The sequence below is a fragment of the Neophocaena asiaeorientalis genome, unplaced genomic scaffold (assembly GCF_003031525.2).
Source record: "Neophocaena asiaeorientalis asiaeorientalis breed wild unplaced genomic scaffold, Neophocaena_asiaeorientalis_V1.1 scaffold62, whole genome shotgun sequence".
NCBI classification, from domain to species: Eukaryota; Metazoa; Chordata; class Mammalia; order Artiodactyla; family Phocoenidae; genus Neophocaena; species Neophocaena asiaeorientalis.
Window position 1 is genome coordinate 1180464 of NW_020175191.1, and position 15744 is coordinate 1196207.

Below are 15744 nucleotides of genomic sequence, written 5' to 3' on the forward strand. Positions count from 1 at the left end.
AACTACTGAGCCTGCGCTCTAGAGCCCACGAGCCACAACTACGGAGCCCACATGCCACAACTACTGAAGCTCGCGCACCTAAAGCCCGTGCTCTGCAACAAGAGAAGCCACCGCAATGAGAAACCTGCACACTGCACTGAAGAGTAGCCCCCGATCGCCACAACTAGATTAAGCCCGTGCACAGCAATGAAGACCCAACGCAGCCATAAATAAATAAACTAAATATTAAAAAAAAAAACAACTTTGACTACATGACCAGTTATAGAAATGAAGACTGTAGTCGTTACAAGTATTTCTGCCTTACAGTAATATGAATGTATTAATTTAAATATTAACCAATTATTGTCTTCCATTTTCCCACTCATGAAAGTGATCAGGACTATTTACTACTTGAAGGCAAACAGGAAACTGTTTAGAAACTGCCCGAGATCTCATCCAGAACCACAAAAATGAATGCATACGTTGATGTTAAAGGTGAAGGTATGATAAAGAATAAAAGTGTTTCCTGCTTGAGCCCTACCACATCATTTTCATTCAATAAACTGGTTTCGCATACCTTGAATCATCTCATCTCCATAAAACCCTGTGAGGTAAATGTTATTAACAGCAGTTTATAGATGAAGATGCTCAGAGAGGAATAAAAAGCCTGAGAGCCTTCAATAGCTGTCTCACTACCTGGGAGGTCAGGACCAGGAAAAAGCACATGGTAAGTGAGAATCGAGGAGTGGACATTTTTTATGTGAATTGTCTCATTTAATCCTCACAACAATTCCATAAGGTAGGTATTACTATTCTGATTTTACAGACAAGGAATCTAAGAGAGGTTAAGTAAATTGCTAAAGATTACACAGCAAAAAAGCAGAAGTTTGAACCCGGGGCTGCTTACTTCTAAAGCTCATATCCTTTCACCACACATGAATTGTATTCTGGTCATCTCCTCAGGGACTGAGCTACTCAGAGTCCAAATACTTTACAATTAATGCTTAAGGAAGGTGAGAGGGGCCAGAGGATGGACTGGGTAATAAGCGCCATGATAGAGGTGGTCCTCTGTGCTACAGGAGGAACTATCTAGAAAAGAAACTAAATCCAGCATAGGGAAGGCATTCTGAGGACCAAGTCTTTAAAGTTGAGTGGGAATCAACCACGTGAAAGGGGCACATGCGCGTGCGTGTGTGTGTGTTGGAAGGAAAGGAGGCATAAAGTCTGAGGAAAAGCATTTGCAGAGGAGGAAGGCTTGAGACAAGTTCAAGTAAATAGCTAGCTGTGGCTGGAATATAAGGGATAAGGAGAGATGGTGAGAGATGAGGCTGAAGGTCAGTCAAAAGTGAGCTCAGAAAGAAGCTGGACACCGTGTGGTTTGAGTTCTATTTCAAGACAATGGAGGACCTTACAAGGGCCCAGGGGCAAGGGAAGAGGCAGGTTGCCACTTTAGACAGCTGTAAGACCAGATGACAGTGTGACTATACAGACAGGGAAACTAGTTACCAGTTTTAGCAATAATCCAGGTAAGAAATAATAAGGCCTTGAACCAAAAGCAGTGGTTGCCTGGGAGTGCAGAGAGGGGAGAGAGGAGGAAGATGAATATATTTTCAAACTCTGAAATCTCTCTCCATTCCCTAATGGATGCTTGCTTTTTCTCTTCCACCATCACAGAGGTCTGAGTGCCAGCACTGACCCCATTCACAAGACAAGTGACTGCCTATATGCTGCTTGAAAGACACGAAAAGCCCAGCATTCCAACATGCAGCCTTCGCCAGGGCCTGTAACCCCTCCGCTGGAGTCCCTTTTGGGGGCTGTATTCATATATTATAAAACAAACGTTTACTAAGCACTAATTGGTGCTTTTGGTTAATGACATTTTAATGGATCACCATTTGAAGCTTAGCTAATTTCAAGGCAAGGCTGGAAGAGGAATTTGGACATGGACTGTGGCAAGTCCAGGGGACCATGCCCAGGAATTCTAGGGTAAGAAAGGAGGGTACACTGCCCAGGAGGGACGGGCTGCTAGGTTGGGACAGGGAGTCCCTGCCATAAGGAATTCCCGCCCTTTAGCTCTCAGGAAGTTTAGGGCATTGGTCTTCCCTTTCACTCTGGTAAAGGTCAAGTTTCTCTTTAACTTCTCTTTATGCATATGGATTCCCAGACCTAGCTTGGTCTGTATGAACCAGAGCCTAGGCTCAGCCAAGAAGGCACCTGATGGAGCACCTTCTCTGATGTGTTTTTGGAGGACGATTGGGAAGAGGACGCTGAAAAGCTGTTCTTTTTTTTTTTTTTTTTAATTTATGTATTTATTTATTTATTTTTGACTGCATTGGGTCTTTGTTGTTGCACACGGGCTTTCTCTAGTTGCGGTGAGCGGGGGCTACTCTTTGTCGCGGTGCACAGGCTTCTCATTGCTGTGGCTTCTCTTGTTGTGGAGCACGGGCTCTAGGCATGCAGGCTTCAGTAGTTGTGGCACATGGAATCAGTAGTGGTGGCTCATGGGCTCTAGTGCACAGGCTCAGTAGTTGTGGTGCACGGGCTTAGTTGCTCTGTGGCACCTTCCTGGACCAGGACTTGAACCTGTGTCCCCTGCATTGGCAGGCGGATTCTTAACCACCGCACCACCAGGGAAGTCCCTGAAAAGCTGCTCTTAACAGGCGAAGACTTGCAAGCGCCATCAAGGCAGCCCTGGGCCCCTCAAAGCTCTGGAAGCTGACAGACCAAATTGCAGGAGCAGCGTAGCTGCCCCCAAATCCCACCTTGCACCATCCCTAAGCGCTAGCCAAGGACTACCCAAGAGGCATCGATGGCTGAGGGGATAGGAACGCTGAATTTTTCTCCTTGGGAGTGATACCCAGGACAGTCCTCAAGGCTGGATGGAGGTTGGAGGTTCGTTCTGTTGCTCTGCACAGGGAAGTCGAGTTTACCGTGCTGCCTGCACGAGCTCCCACTGGGTAGCCAGCCACCAGTCAGTGAGACGCACAAACCCTGTTTGCTTTTAGTCGCTGATTTTTAAAAATTAAGCTGCTTGCTAGTAAGCCGAGTGAACATCAACAATCTTTCCAGGAAAATCTTTTAATTAAGCTTACACAGAAACAATTGGTCACAATTGTAGACATTAGTCAATTAGAAGATGTAACTATTTACAATAGCCAGGTCATGGAAGCAACCTAAATGCCCATCGACAGATGAATGGATAAAAAGGATATGGCACATATATACAATGGAATATTGCTCAGTCAAAAAAAGGAACGAAATTGGGTCATTTGTAGAGATGTGGATGGACCTAGAGGCTGTCATAGAAAGTAAGTCAGAAGGAGAAAAACAAATATCATATATTAACACCTATATGTGACATCCAGAAAAATGGTACAGATGAACTGGTTTGCAAGGCAGAAATAGAGACATAGATGTAGAGAACAAACGTACTGACACCAAGGGGGGAAGTGGGGGTGGGGGGATGAACTGGGAGATTCGGATTGACATGTATACACTAATATGTATAAAATAGATAACTAATAAGAACCTGCTGTATTAAAATAAAAGAAAATTAAATTAAAAAAAAAAGATGTAAGAGAGGGAGAGGGAGCGAGAGGTAGAGTGGGGTCCCGGGTCGTGTGCGTGTGTGTGTGTGTGTGTGTGTGTGTGTGTGTGTGTGTGTTGAGTCCAGGAGACTGAAGGTTGTGTGTGCAAGATTTGCGGAGGGAGGTGTGTCTCTGCGGGCAGCGGTGGCGGGATGGGAAGGGTCTGTCGGTGCCCCAGCTGGAGCCCTTGAACCTGGAGGAGGAGTGCTGCAGGCAGCGACTCCGAGAGAGCGAGCCCCCTGCATCGCGAGATGCACCTCAGTGGGCAATCAGTGGGCCCGGAAGGCCGCTGGCCACTCCCAGCAGCGGGTCGGGTCCCGAGTGAAGGCTTTGCCTTCGGGAAGCGGGCCCGCGGAGAGGCGACTTCACCGCGGAAGGCGGAGGGCTGAGCCCCAACGCTGATTAGCGGGACTCGACGGGTCAGAGCAGGTCATCCCCAGGCTGGGCTCTTCCCCCTCAGGTACCCCAAGCAAGGCAGAGGCTTCTCCTTTCTACCCGGCACGGACGACCTCACTCGGACCCTGGTTAAGCGGGGCGCACCCGCCCGCCCCACTCCCGCCTGCTCCCGGAGCCGGGTGGCCCGCGGTAGGTGGCATCCTGCTCGCGCCCCGCCGAGTCAGGTCACCCTAGGTCTCGGGACGCGACGGTGCAATCCCGAGGCCTCGGGGACGCAAGGGTCCCCGCCGAGCGGACGCGCGCTCGGAGTCCTCTGGGTTCAGCCCGCGTCCGCTCGCCGTCGCGGGGGCAGGTGCAGGGAGACGTCACTGTTTCGGCTGAGTGGTCTGGGGCTCCGGCTGGACGCGCAACACCCCCTCCGCATTCGCGGCAGGATTGGCCTCCGCACCCCTAGCCCCACATCTGACGAGGCTGCGACAGTGAAGGCCCTCGCGCACCACCTCCCCCGGCCCAGGAGTACCCCAGAGCTGCTGAAGATGTTAACTCTTGAATTCCTGTCAGTGGCCGGCGCTGAGGCACTCGTGGAAAGTCTCCCGGCAGAAGGATCAGGGTCTTGCGGATGCAAATGGAGAGGTACGAAGGGTGCAGATATTGTCTGTGCAAATTGGAGCCCTATTAAATGCTGTGCCTCCTTACCTTTAAGAATCAACTTTACTGGGGCTTCCCTGGTGGTGCAGTGGTTAAGAATCCGCCTGTCAATGCAGGGAAAACGGGTTCTAAGCCCTGGTCCAGGAGGATCCCACATGCCGTGGAGCAACTAAGCCCGTGCACCACAACTACTGAGCCTGCGCTCTAGAGCCCGCGAGCCACAACTACTGAGCCCACGTGCCACAACTACTGAAGCCCACGTGCCTAGAGCCGGTGCTCTGCAACAGGAGAAGCCACCGTAATGAGAAGCCCGCGCACCGCAAAGAAAAATAGCCCCCGCTCGCCGCAATTAGAGAAAGCCCACGCGCAGCAATGAAGACCCAACGCAGCCAAAAATAAATGGATTTTTTTTTTTAAATCAACTTTACTGAGGTAGTTTATATACAGTAAGATACCCATTTAAAGTGGACATTTTGATGAGGTCTGAGACATTTGTACCCCCCTACCATGATCAAGATACAGAAAATTTCCATCTCCTCCAAAGTTCCTTTGTGCCCTGTTCCAGGCTACCTTCGCCGCCACACCTCATCCTGCCCCCACCCTCGCCCCCATCCCCACGCCTGGGCTCCAGGCAACCCCTGGACTGCTTTCTGTCACCACATATTATATTTTCGTATTTTCTAGAATTTCATGTACAGTGTGAACTCTTCTGTGTCTGACTTCTTTCAGACACAAAATGTGTCTTAGCATAATGTTGTTGAGAATCATCCATAATGTTGGAAGGATCAGTAGTTTACTCCTTTTTCTTGCGGAGCAATTTTGCATTATCTGGTTACACTGCAATTTGTTTATCCTTTCTCTTGTCCGTGGACATTTGGACTTTCCCCCAGTTTCTGGCTATTTTGAATTAAGCTGTTACGAACATTTGAACAAGTTTGTGTGGACATATGATTTCACTTCTGTCAGGTAAAAATCTAGACATGGAATTGCTGGGTTTTTCCCAAGTGGTCGAACCATTTTACAGTCTCATCAGTAGTCTGTGAAAGTTCCAGTCACCTCCACATACTCACCAACATTTGATATTGCTAGTGTTTTAAATTTTAGTTATTCTAGTAGAGGTCCAGCTGTATCTCATTGTATTTCTAAATTTCACTTCTCTAATAACTTACGATGCTGAACATCTTTTCATGTGTTCATGTTTTTTAAAATTCATATACCTTCTTTAGTGCAATGTCTATTCAAATCTTTTGTTCATTTTTATCAGGTTATTTGCTTTATGTTATTGAGCTGTAAAAGTTCTTTATGTATTTCAGATATAAATCCTTTATCTGATATGTTTTGCATATATTTTCTCACAATCTGTGGCTTGTCTTTACATTTTCTTAACTCTGTGTTTCAAAGAGTGCTCTACATTTGATGAAGCCCAATGATCAATATTTTCTTTTATGGCTTGTGATCTTGGGGTCTTATCTAAGAAATGTTTGCCTTATGCAAGGCTGCACAGATTTCCCCCTTTGTTTTCCTATCCTAAACATAAGTTTTAGCTCTGTGATCCATTTCAAGTTAAATGTGGTGTGAGGAGTTGAGGTTCATCTTCTTCTATATGGATATCCCATTATTCCAGTATCGTTTGTTGCATAGACTATTGTTTTCCTATTAAATTACCTTGGCACTTGTGGGAGCTAGCCTTTGAGATGGCACCTAATGAAAATCTTCCTTATTCAGGCTCCTGCATACTCCTCTTTCACACAGAATATGTCTGATCTGTGCAACCAATATCATGTTTGTCTTAGTTTGGGCTGCTATGACAAAAATACCATAGACTGTGTGGCTTAAACAGCAGAAATTTATTTCTCGCAGTTTTGGAGGCTGGGTAGGCCAAGATAAAGGTACCAGCCAATTAATTTCTGGTGCGGACGCTCTTCCTGGTTTGAAGATGGATGCCTTCTTGCTGTATCCTCATGTGATGGAGAAATGTATCATCTCTCTTGCGTCTCTTCATTTCAGGGCCCTAATCTCTTTCATGAGGGCTCCACCCTCAGGATTGAATTACCTCCCAAAGGCTCCACCTCCAAATACCATCATGTTGAGGATTATGGCTTCAAGATATAAATTTTATGGGGACACAGTTCATAGCAGTATTGCAGAAATCAGGGAGTATACCTTACAATGCAAGGTCATAAAAAAATCAGGGAATATACCTTACAATGTGAGGTCACCTTACTCTCTTGGATCACTCATCTCGGGGAAGCCAGCTGGATACTTAAGCTACTCTGTGGAAAGTTTTAACCTATGAATTTTAGGGGGGTACAATTCAGTCCATATCAGGAGGTCTACAATCTCCTTCCCCCTCTTCTGGCAGAGAAGACAAAGACTTGAGAACTCACTGATTTCCTGACACTATAGAAAAGTCTTTGCACAAACTTGGACATGTTTAACGCTTGCAAAACATTTGGCCATTGTCAAAGCATTTCTATATGCTTCGTCTTTTAGGTCTTTACAACAATGTGGGGCAGGGAGAGGGGGCAGTGAGCTGAGAACGTGCCTTATACTTGGGTATGAAGGATCACAACCTGACTTCCTCTTAGTTGACAGGCCAGTGGGAATAAGGAAGGCGAGAGGGGGACTGACATGGGGAAGGATGAAAAGGAGGGGACTTGTGATTTTCCAAAATCAGTGTCAGTGCCTATTTTTCTTTGAGGAAAGGGTTATTATAATCCTGGTCTTCAGATAAAGGAATAGGACTTGTTCAAAAACCACATAGCTATTAAGTGGCCAGACGCATAACCTGGTGCTCAGCTCTCAGGGCCTTGGGCATTGCTGCACACCTGAGTCTTGTGAAAACCACAGACCTGAAATTTAAGTCAACATAGACTCAGGAACCCAAGGTATCCCACTTAGCATGTGATTCTCTCTCTGATCCGCAAGTTCCAGGGCCTCGTGGGCTGAGGTCCTACCAAGTCTCTCAGTAGGTTGGTCTGGCTGCAGCTTGTCTCTCCCTCAACCTCCTAGCCTGCCTGGCATCGCAGATCTCAGCCAGCCTCCTCACCTGGAGCAGTCAAAGTGGAGACTGGAGGGTAGGAAGGACAGCTGTCCCATGTTGGCAGAGCTACTGCCTAGGGAGGGGGAGTACCAAGAGGGGCAGAGAGAGCAGTGGGAATGAGACCAAGAGTCAAAGAGGCTCATAGCAGCCTCTCTCGGAGCCACACTGCCTGGAGTCTTCCCTTGTCCCTGTGTTTGGCAGCCTTGGGTAGGTCAGCTGTGGCCTGGACTGGGAGTCCTTGTCTGAGAAGTGAGAGCTAGAGGGAATGGCTCCCAAGGCTCCTCTAGGCTGATGTCCCATGGTCGGTGCCTCACGACTGCCGGTCGTTCGGAGTCCACTTTCTCCAGGTCCCCCTCCACTCTGGTACCTGTCACTCAATGTGCCTCAAACCAAGTACTGGCTTCCCTCAGCCCCTGACAAGGGCTTCTGGAACTGCCAAGGCCCCAGGCTTCCAGAGAGGGCTTTGCTGTGACCTCTATACAGAGGAAGTAGACTGTGGCTTATCCAAGAGGCAGTGATGCACAGTGGTTCGGACTGTGGCCTTGAAAAACGGTCACTAGGGTTTGAACCAGGTCACACCACTTATTAGCTGAGTGCCTTTAGGAAAATTATTTAACCTCAGTGTGTCTGTTTTCTCTTTGCTAAAGTAGAGTTAATAACGGTATGTTCACAATGGTGTTACAAGGAGCACATGAGTCCATGAAGAGCAATTGGCATGAAATAAGCATTTGCTGTTCTGATCTCCTGGGATGGGAGAGGGTAGGGATGGGGATGTGGGCTGAAGGGAGCATGCTATCCCACCAAAGAATAAATATCACATCTGGGTATTTCCTCCTGTCCCTGGATCAGGGAAAACTAAATTGCTCTGAAATACACAGATGAAGGGTCTAAGAATGAGTTTCCTTTGAGGAGAAATTAGTCTGTGGCAAACGTTTCATTATGGGAGATGCAGAAGCAGCAGGGCTACCCAGCTGATCCTGCCTAAGCCTCCTCGTCGTTCCCCTGGCCCACTTGTGTCCCCGGCTGTCTCCTCTGAAGCAATGCCCCCTCTTTCTTTCTCCTGCCCCCCTACCTGCCGGCTAATGTCCTGGGTTGACGCTGCCCTCCAACACATGCTGGCCCAATATCTACTGTATGCATTCCTGCATGGCCTCTGGGGCATTAGATGTGTGCTTAGAGGTGAGAATTTATCCCCTGTCAGACCAGGAGGACCCTAGGAAGAACAGCCTCTTTTTTTCCCTCCCCAAGTTCACTCACATAGCATGGGGGAGGGGTGCCCATGGGAGCATAGGAATCATCTCTGTTACTTCTCAGCTCTCCCACTCCACTCCCTGTTCTGGGCTTCTGTGTGCTCAACGTTGGGGAGTGTGTGTGTGTGTGTGTGTGTGTGTGTGTGTGTGTGAGAGAGAGAGAGAGAGAGAGAGAGAGAGAGAGAGAGAGAGAGAGCTCCCTCTCTTTTCTCTCAGCCCGAGAAAAAAATTTATCCCCTGTCAGACCAGGAGGACCCTAGGAAGAACAGCCTCTTTTTTTCCCTCCCCAAGTTCACTCACATAGCATGGGGGAGGGGTGCCCATGGGAGCATAGGAATCATCTCTGTTACTTCTCAGCTCTCCCACTCCACTCCCTGTTCTGGGCTTCTGTGTGCTCAACGTTGGGGAGTGTGTGTGTGTGTGTGTGTGTGTGTGTGTGTGTGTGAGAGAGAGAGAGAGAGAGAGAGAGAGAGAGAGAGAGAGAGAGAGAGAGCCATCTTATTATTCTGACCCAGGCAGAAGAGAGGAGAGGAGAAAGTGAGCTCTGGTGGGAAGATATAGAAACCATTAAAACTGAAAGAGGTAGACAGGCAGACTCAGGCCCTGAAATGTCACTGCACCTGTAACGACAAGTAACACAGGACACGCAGAGCTCCAGGTGCCTCTGCTCATAGGGGCTGCACCCAGCCCTGGGCTCAGGGGAGGCACCTGAGGCATACAACCTCTCCAGCTGATGGGAAGTCCCACCCCAGTCCTTCTGCTCCCCCACTGACACAGGCTTTATTAATCTGGGGTAGGGACCGGAGGGGAGGAGGATGGGCTCCATGGTCGACATTCACCAAAGTCAGGAACTCAGTGAATGCTGTAATTTGCGATTAAAATTTTAATCCTTGTCTTAATGTCAGAAAACATCTGAGAATGTCAAACGTTGGATGCAGAGACGTTGATAGAAATGGTGGGGGAGGAGGAGTGGAATGAGCCCAGCTGCTTTAGTGGAGAGGGCAGGTTTGGCAGGCTGCTGGGGGCAGATGGGTGGGGGGAGAAGAAGAGAAAGAGAAAGTGGGGAGGGCTCCCTGCCTGGGGCTGGGGGCAGGACACGTGCTCTCCCAAGGGGGTTGGGTGGGCTGGACACTCCTAGTTGGTTCTCAGTGTGGGGAGGTAGAAAGAGCTTTTTTTCATTTTTTTAATTTACTTATTTTTAATTTGTTTTTGGCCGCGTTGGGTCTTCGTTGCTGCGCGCGGGCTTTCTCTAGTTGCGGCGAGCAGGCTTCTCATTGCGGTGGCTTCTCTTGTTGCGGAGCATGGGCTCTAGGTGCGAGGGCTTCAGTAGTTGTGGCGCACGGGCTGAGTTGCTCCGTGGCATGTGGGATCTTCCCGGACCAGGGCTCGAACCCGTGTCCCCTGCCTTGGCAGGAGGATGCTTAACCACGGCGCCACCAGGGAAGTCCCAGGTAGAAAGAGTTTTGACTTCAGAGTAAGGCTGACCTGGGCTAGCACCTGGCGGCGTGACCTTGAGGACAACAAACCTGCCTAATACAGAAGGATTACAACACAGTAACATTTCTTTCCACCAAAGTGTAGGGCTGGAATGGATCTAGGCCCCTGTTTGGAAGTCTGCCCGCCCCCCAAAAAAAAATCGAAAGGAAAGAAAAAGAAATCTCCATTCCTCCCCTTTTCTTTCCCCTTCCTCACTCCCTCCTCCTCTCCCTCCCCTTCCCCTTGATTCCTAACTCAGAGGGAGGAGGAAGACAGTCAGGGTGGAAAGGGCTGGGGCACTGGGCAGAGTGGAAGGGAGGAAAGATGGATTCGCAGCAGATGGGATGAAAGTGAGAAGGTCCGTGAGCCTGTCTCTTGTTTTGGTCCCTCCCAGTGGGTTCCTTGGCTCTCAGAGAGAAACAGTGGTCTCTGCCGTGCCCAGTCTGGGAAAATAAAAGAAGCCAATTAGTAATAATAGTGATGCTTGCAGAGTGCCTACCATCTGTTAGGCGCTCTTCTAGGCACTTTACCTGCAGTGACTGTTTAATCCCCACCACCACCCAACCCCAGGAGGTACGAGGCTTATCCCCACTGCCCAGGAGACGACAGGGTGGCAGCACAGAGAGGTTGAGGGACTTGCCCAAGTTCACACGATAAGAAGCAGCGTTTTGGGAGCAGGCCGACTCCATCTCTCCCCAAAGCAGCCCTCAAAGCTTATGGGAGGGAAGCCTGTGGCTTGATGGGGAGGAGGGAAAGTTCACATGGAGAGGGCCCTGGGGATTACTTTCTTGGCAGCTGGATGTTTTGACCAGAAGCAGCAGGTGAGGAGGAAGGAGCTGGCCAATTCCTGTTGGTCTGAGCAAGGGTTGGTCTACTACCCCCCTCGTTTTCAGGGCTCTGAGTGTGTGTGTGTGTGTGAGCAAGTGATGATGTGGACACTGTGAAACCACCCACTTCCTTTTCCCTTCTCTCACCTCTATCTGCTAGGCGAAGTGTGTAGACTCCTTCCCCTGTTTGTGACTGCCCAGAGTTGCTCTCAAGTCATTTGTGAAATACACAGCTTCTCAATTCAAGTGTAGACTGTAGTTGTACCCCTTTACACTTTGCCCGATTCAGAGACACGGCCTCTCAGAGCTGTGAGAAAACCTAGCTGTCATTTAATTACCCCCTGCTCTGAAGCCCAGAGACCACAGCTAGTTGGAGATACAAACAGGACTGAATCCCAGACTGTGGCACGGCTTGCCTATGTCATCTCTCTTCTCTCCATAACCACTCATATTCCACCCCTCAGACACACTTTATGCCAAGACCACAGTGTCTCGATTGCCTTAGCTTTGTAATAAGTATTGAAATCAGGTAGAGTTTGTTTTTCAATTTAGTTCTTCTTTTTAAAGTTGTTTGGCTATTCCAGGTCCTTTACATTTCCATATGAATTTTGTAATTTGGCTTGTCAATTTCTACAAAAAGCCCTGCTGGGATTTTGATTGGGATTGTGTGTGATTTGTAAATCAATTTGGGGACGAGTAAGTGGAATGTAAGCCTGAACGGAGTTGATATTACAGCATTTATCGCAGGGGTTTGAATTTGCCCGGTTACTGTTTTTCTCTCCCAACAGGCTGTAAACACGTTGAAGCCAGGGGCTGTGCTTTATTTACCATTTATTGTTTGCTGTTATAGCTCCAGCCCCAAACGCTGTGCCTGGCATGTAATAGTTGCTAAATGCATATCTGTTACAGGAACAAATATTTATTTGATCATTTATTTGTTTATTCAACAAAGAATGGATTTTTGTTTGCTTTCATTCTACTTTTTGTCTTCCTTACAGACAGTCTAATCCTATAAATGCTTGCTGAATCACTACCACGTTTGGAGGAACATACCCAAGGCTCTGCGTGTCTTTCTGAAGTGTGCGTGTCTGTGTGCGTGTGTTGCACACACGCACACAGGTCTGCAGGTAATGAGTGTGTTTAACATCACAGGAGACCTTCTTCTAACAGCCCTCGTTGATAGATGCCTTTCCATTTCTTTCATTCTAGGATTTATGGAGCGGCAGCTGTGGAAGACTAGGTGTTAAAAACATGTTAGGGGACTACCCTGGTGGCACAGTGGTTAAGAATCCGTCTGCCAATGCAGGGGACACGGGTTCGAACCCTGGTCCGGGAAGATCCCACATGCCGTGGAGCAACTAAGCCCCTGCGCCACAACTACTGAGCCCGCAAGCCACAACTACTGAAGCCCACGTGCCACAACTACTGAAGCCCGCATGCCTAGAGCCCGTGCTCCACAACTAGAGAAGCCACCAGAATGAGAAGCCACACACCACAACGAAGAGTAGCCCCCACTCACCGCAACTAGAGAAAGCCAGTGCGCAGCAACAAAGAACCGACGCAGCCAAAAATAAATAAATAAATTTATTTTTAAAAAAAAAGTTAGATGTGCTTCTCCTTTCTCTGCTAGTTTTTTTTTTTCTCTGCTAGTTTTTAAACTTCATTTTATTAGAAAATGAATCAAATAATTATGTCTATTCCTTCACCTCTGAAACATGGCTTTCCCCAGTCTGGAGCTAGGAGAAACGTTTACTTAGATTTAATGTAGCTGCTGCCAGCTGGTGAAGGCTGTGCCTCCTCTGAGGTCGGGAAGTTCCCTGCTCCATGGATGCTGTAGGAGCTGCTCCTGGGCTGGACAAGGCGCCGAAGGAAGTGACTCAGCTCCGCATTTCTCTTCAAATATGTTCTCTGCCATTTGACTGAAATGATTTCTACGGTCTAATTAAGTGAACGGTTAAAGCTTCTTTTTCAATCAAAATTCAATTCCAGCAAATAGTAAGAGGAGGAGGGAGACAGAGAAAACACTGATGAAGTTTATTTAAGCACCATGCTTCCTTTCTGCAGAAAATCAAATTGCTTGACAGAAAAATAGCTTCTTCCCATCAAGATCCATCAGCCTGAGTGTTCTTTACACTAACTAATCCATGTTAGGGCTCAACTTTGGTCCCACGGCAGAAGGACCAGACCGACTTGAGATTAGAATCTGGTGCTGCCACTTACCAGCTCTGTGGCTTCAGGCAAGTGACGTCACATTTCTGAGCCAGTTTCCTCACCCATGAAATGGTAGTTAATAACTCCTACTGTATACAATTCATATAATGATCCGAGAGCAATGTGTAGCATGCAACGAATAGCTATTGTGTGTCTCTGGTTTGTGGGCTGAGTGTGAGCACAGACCGACATGTGAGTGTGTGGGGCAGAATATGACCTGTGTGCGGGTGAGGTAAGTGCATCATGCGGGAGGGGGAGCGCGTGGGGTGCAGCTCTGTGTCAATGGACATCTGCACATCTGTGTGGCCGTGATCTCTCTGTAGGTGATGAGGTCCGCATTCTCCATCCTTCTTGTAGAGGTCTCCAGACAAGCTTGGGTGGAAACCTCAGAGGGGATTGCTTAGGGTTGTCCGAGGCTTGTGGGGCATGACACCCCCTCCCTTGCAGCAGCAACAGCTCTCAGATCCTGTCTCAGTAGTCTAGACATCACTTCTACGCCTTCATCAGTCCCCGGTGACTTGTTAAAAGGCTTCAAAGGAGAAACTTCAGACTAGAAACCTCACTTGCCATTCACATTTTTTAAACATTGAAGACAAAACTATAAAGAACATATCTGTGAATGCTAATTAGCCTCCAGAGAGGGAGAAAGAAGAGGATGGAAGAGAGACATAGACACAGAGCTGTAGAAGGCCAGAAAGTTGCTGCAGGGACAGCAGGGGGAAAGGGAGTAACTCCTTGAATTCTGTAAAATTACGTTAAGGATACACATGCCTTATAAAGGTGAAAAAGGCCAAGTATCAACAACAAAAGGATCTGATCCCAGAGATGAGTAAGTAACACCAGAGATGGAGCTGGAGCAGAATTTCTCTTTTCAAAGAGGCTAATGCAGTGGGCTGGGCTGTCCCCTTCACAAAGACAACAGAGACCGCCCAGAATGGAGTGCAATAGGCACTAGGAGTATGGAGTGTGATCTGAGGGTATCTGTTCAGGCTCTCATCCCCAATCCTTCATTCCTATACCCATTAACCCCCAGTCACTTATATCTGAACTCCTGCTTTAATAGAAAGCACAAAAAAATGAATATTTAGCACCAGGTACATTTATAAATACTATCTTATTTAATTCTAACATAGCCATATGAAGTAGATACTTAGGAAATATTATCTCCACTTTATAGATAAGGAAATTGAATACCAAAAGGTCCCACCTGGGGCTTTCCTGGTGGTGCAGTGGTTGAGAGTCTGCCTGCCGATGCAGGGGACACGGGTTCGTGCCCCGGTCTGGGAGGATCTCGCATGCCGTGGAGCGGCTGGGCCCGTGAGCCATGACCGCTGAGCCTGTGCGTCTGGAGCCTGTGCTCTGGCAACGGGAGAGGCCACAACAGTGAGAGGCCTGCATACTGCGAAAAAAAAAAAAAAAAGATCACACCTGGGTCTGACTCCTGACAGTAGATCAGGCTGCTTCTAGCCTTCGGGTCTTGAAAGTTTGGTTTGTTGCTATCTAATTGTTTCAATCTTCATTTTCCCTCTGATTATGAAGTAAATACATGCTTACTAAAAGCATTTTAAAAATACTGAAACTTACAAAAAAGAAAATAAAAATCATTAGTAATCTATAGTGATCTCTATTTTCTTTTTATTTTCTTTGTGGCTTTGATAATTATTGTCACTAGTAAGATGCTCTGTTAGAAATGCTTTCAGCTGTAAGAAACAGACAACTTGACTACCAGTACAAAGATGTGTTTAAAAAGAGGTTTTTTGTTTGTTTGTTGTATATTAGGAAGTCTGAACAATTGCCACTGTTGATTTAGTGGTTCAGCAGTGGACTGACATTTGAAAATGTTCTTAGCCTTTGCCTCATGATTACAAAATAGCTGCTGCAGCTCCAAAAGTCACAGACAGGTTCAAGGCAATAAGAGAAGGCAAGGCACTAGCATCATCTGTTCCTTTATGAGCAAAGAAAAGGCTTTCCCAAAAGTTCCTGGCAGATTTCTTCTGTTTACAATCTATGGGCCGTAACTGGGTCACAAAACTACTCCTACTTTTAAGGGAGGCTAGGGAAAACATTTTGTTCTTCAAGACTCTCTAAGTGGGTTAGGGAGAAGGGGGTTGGGAATGGGAGTTGGGTTTCACCAATCAATGGTGTCTGCCACAGATGCAATGCTCTGATTGGCCAGGCCTGGTTCACATGTCCACCTGTGGAGCTACAACAGACTGTCTTCCCACAATCACACGGACCACAACTGGTGGAAGAAAAATGGGTGCTTGTAAACATAAAAGGAAAATGGATTCTAGGGAGGCAAGAAAGAAAGATGCCCATTATATTTT

At 47.5% G+C, this 15744-nt stretch overlaps 1 long non-coding RNA gene across 1 annotated transcript; it reads left to right on the plus strand.

Moving 5' to 3' along the window:
* The first annotated feature begins 130 nt into the window (after positions 1-130).
* On the plus strand, positions 131-3217 carry LOC112413053 (uncharacterized). Its single transcript, XR_003005884.1, has 3 exons — positions 131-706; positions 1654-1965; positions 2640-3217. It is a non-coding gene; the product is annotated as an uncharacterized LOC112413053 (long non-coding RNA).
* Positions 3218-15744: the final 12527 nt, after the last annotated feature.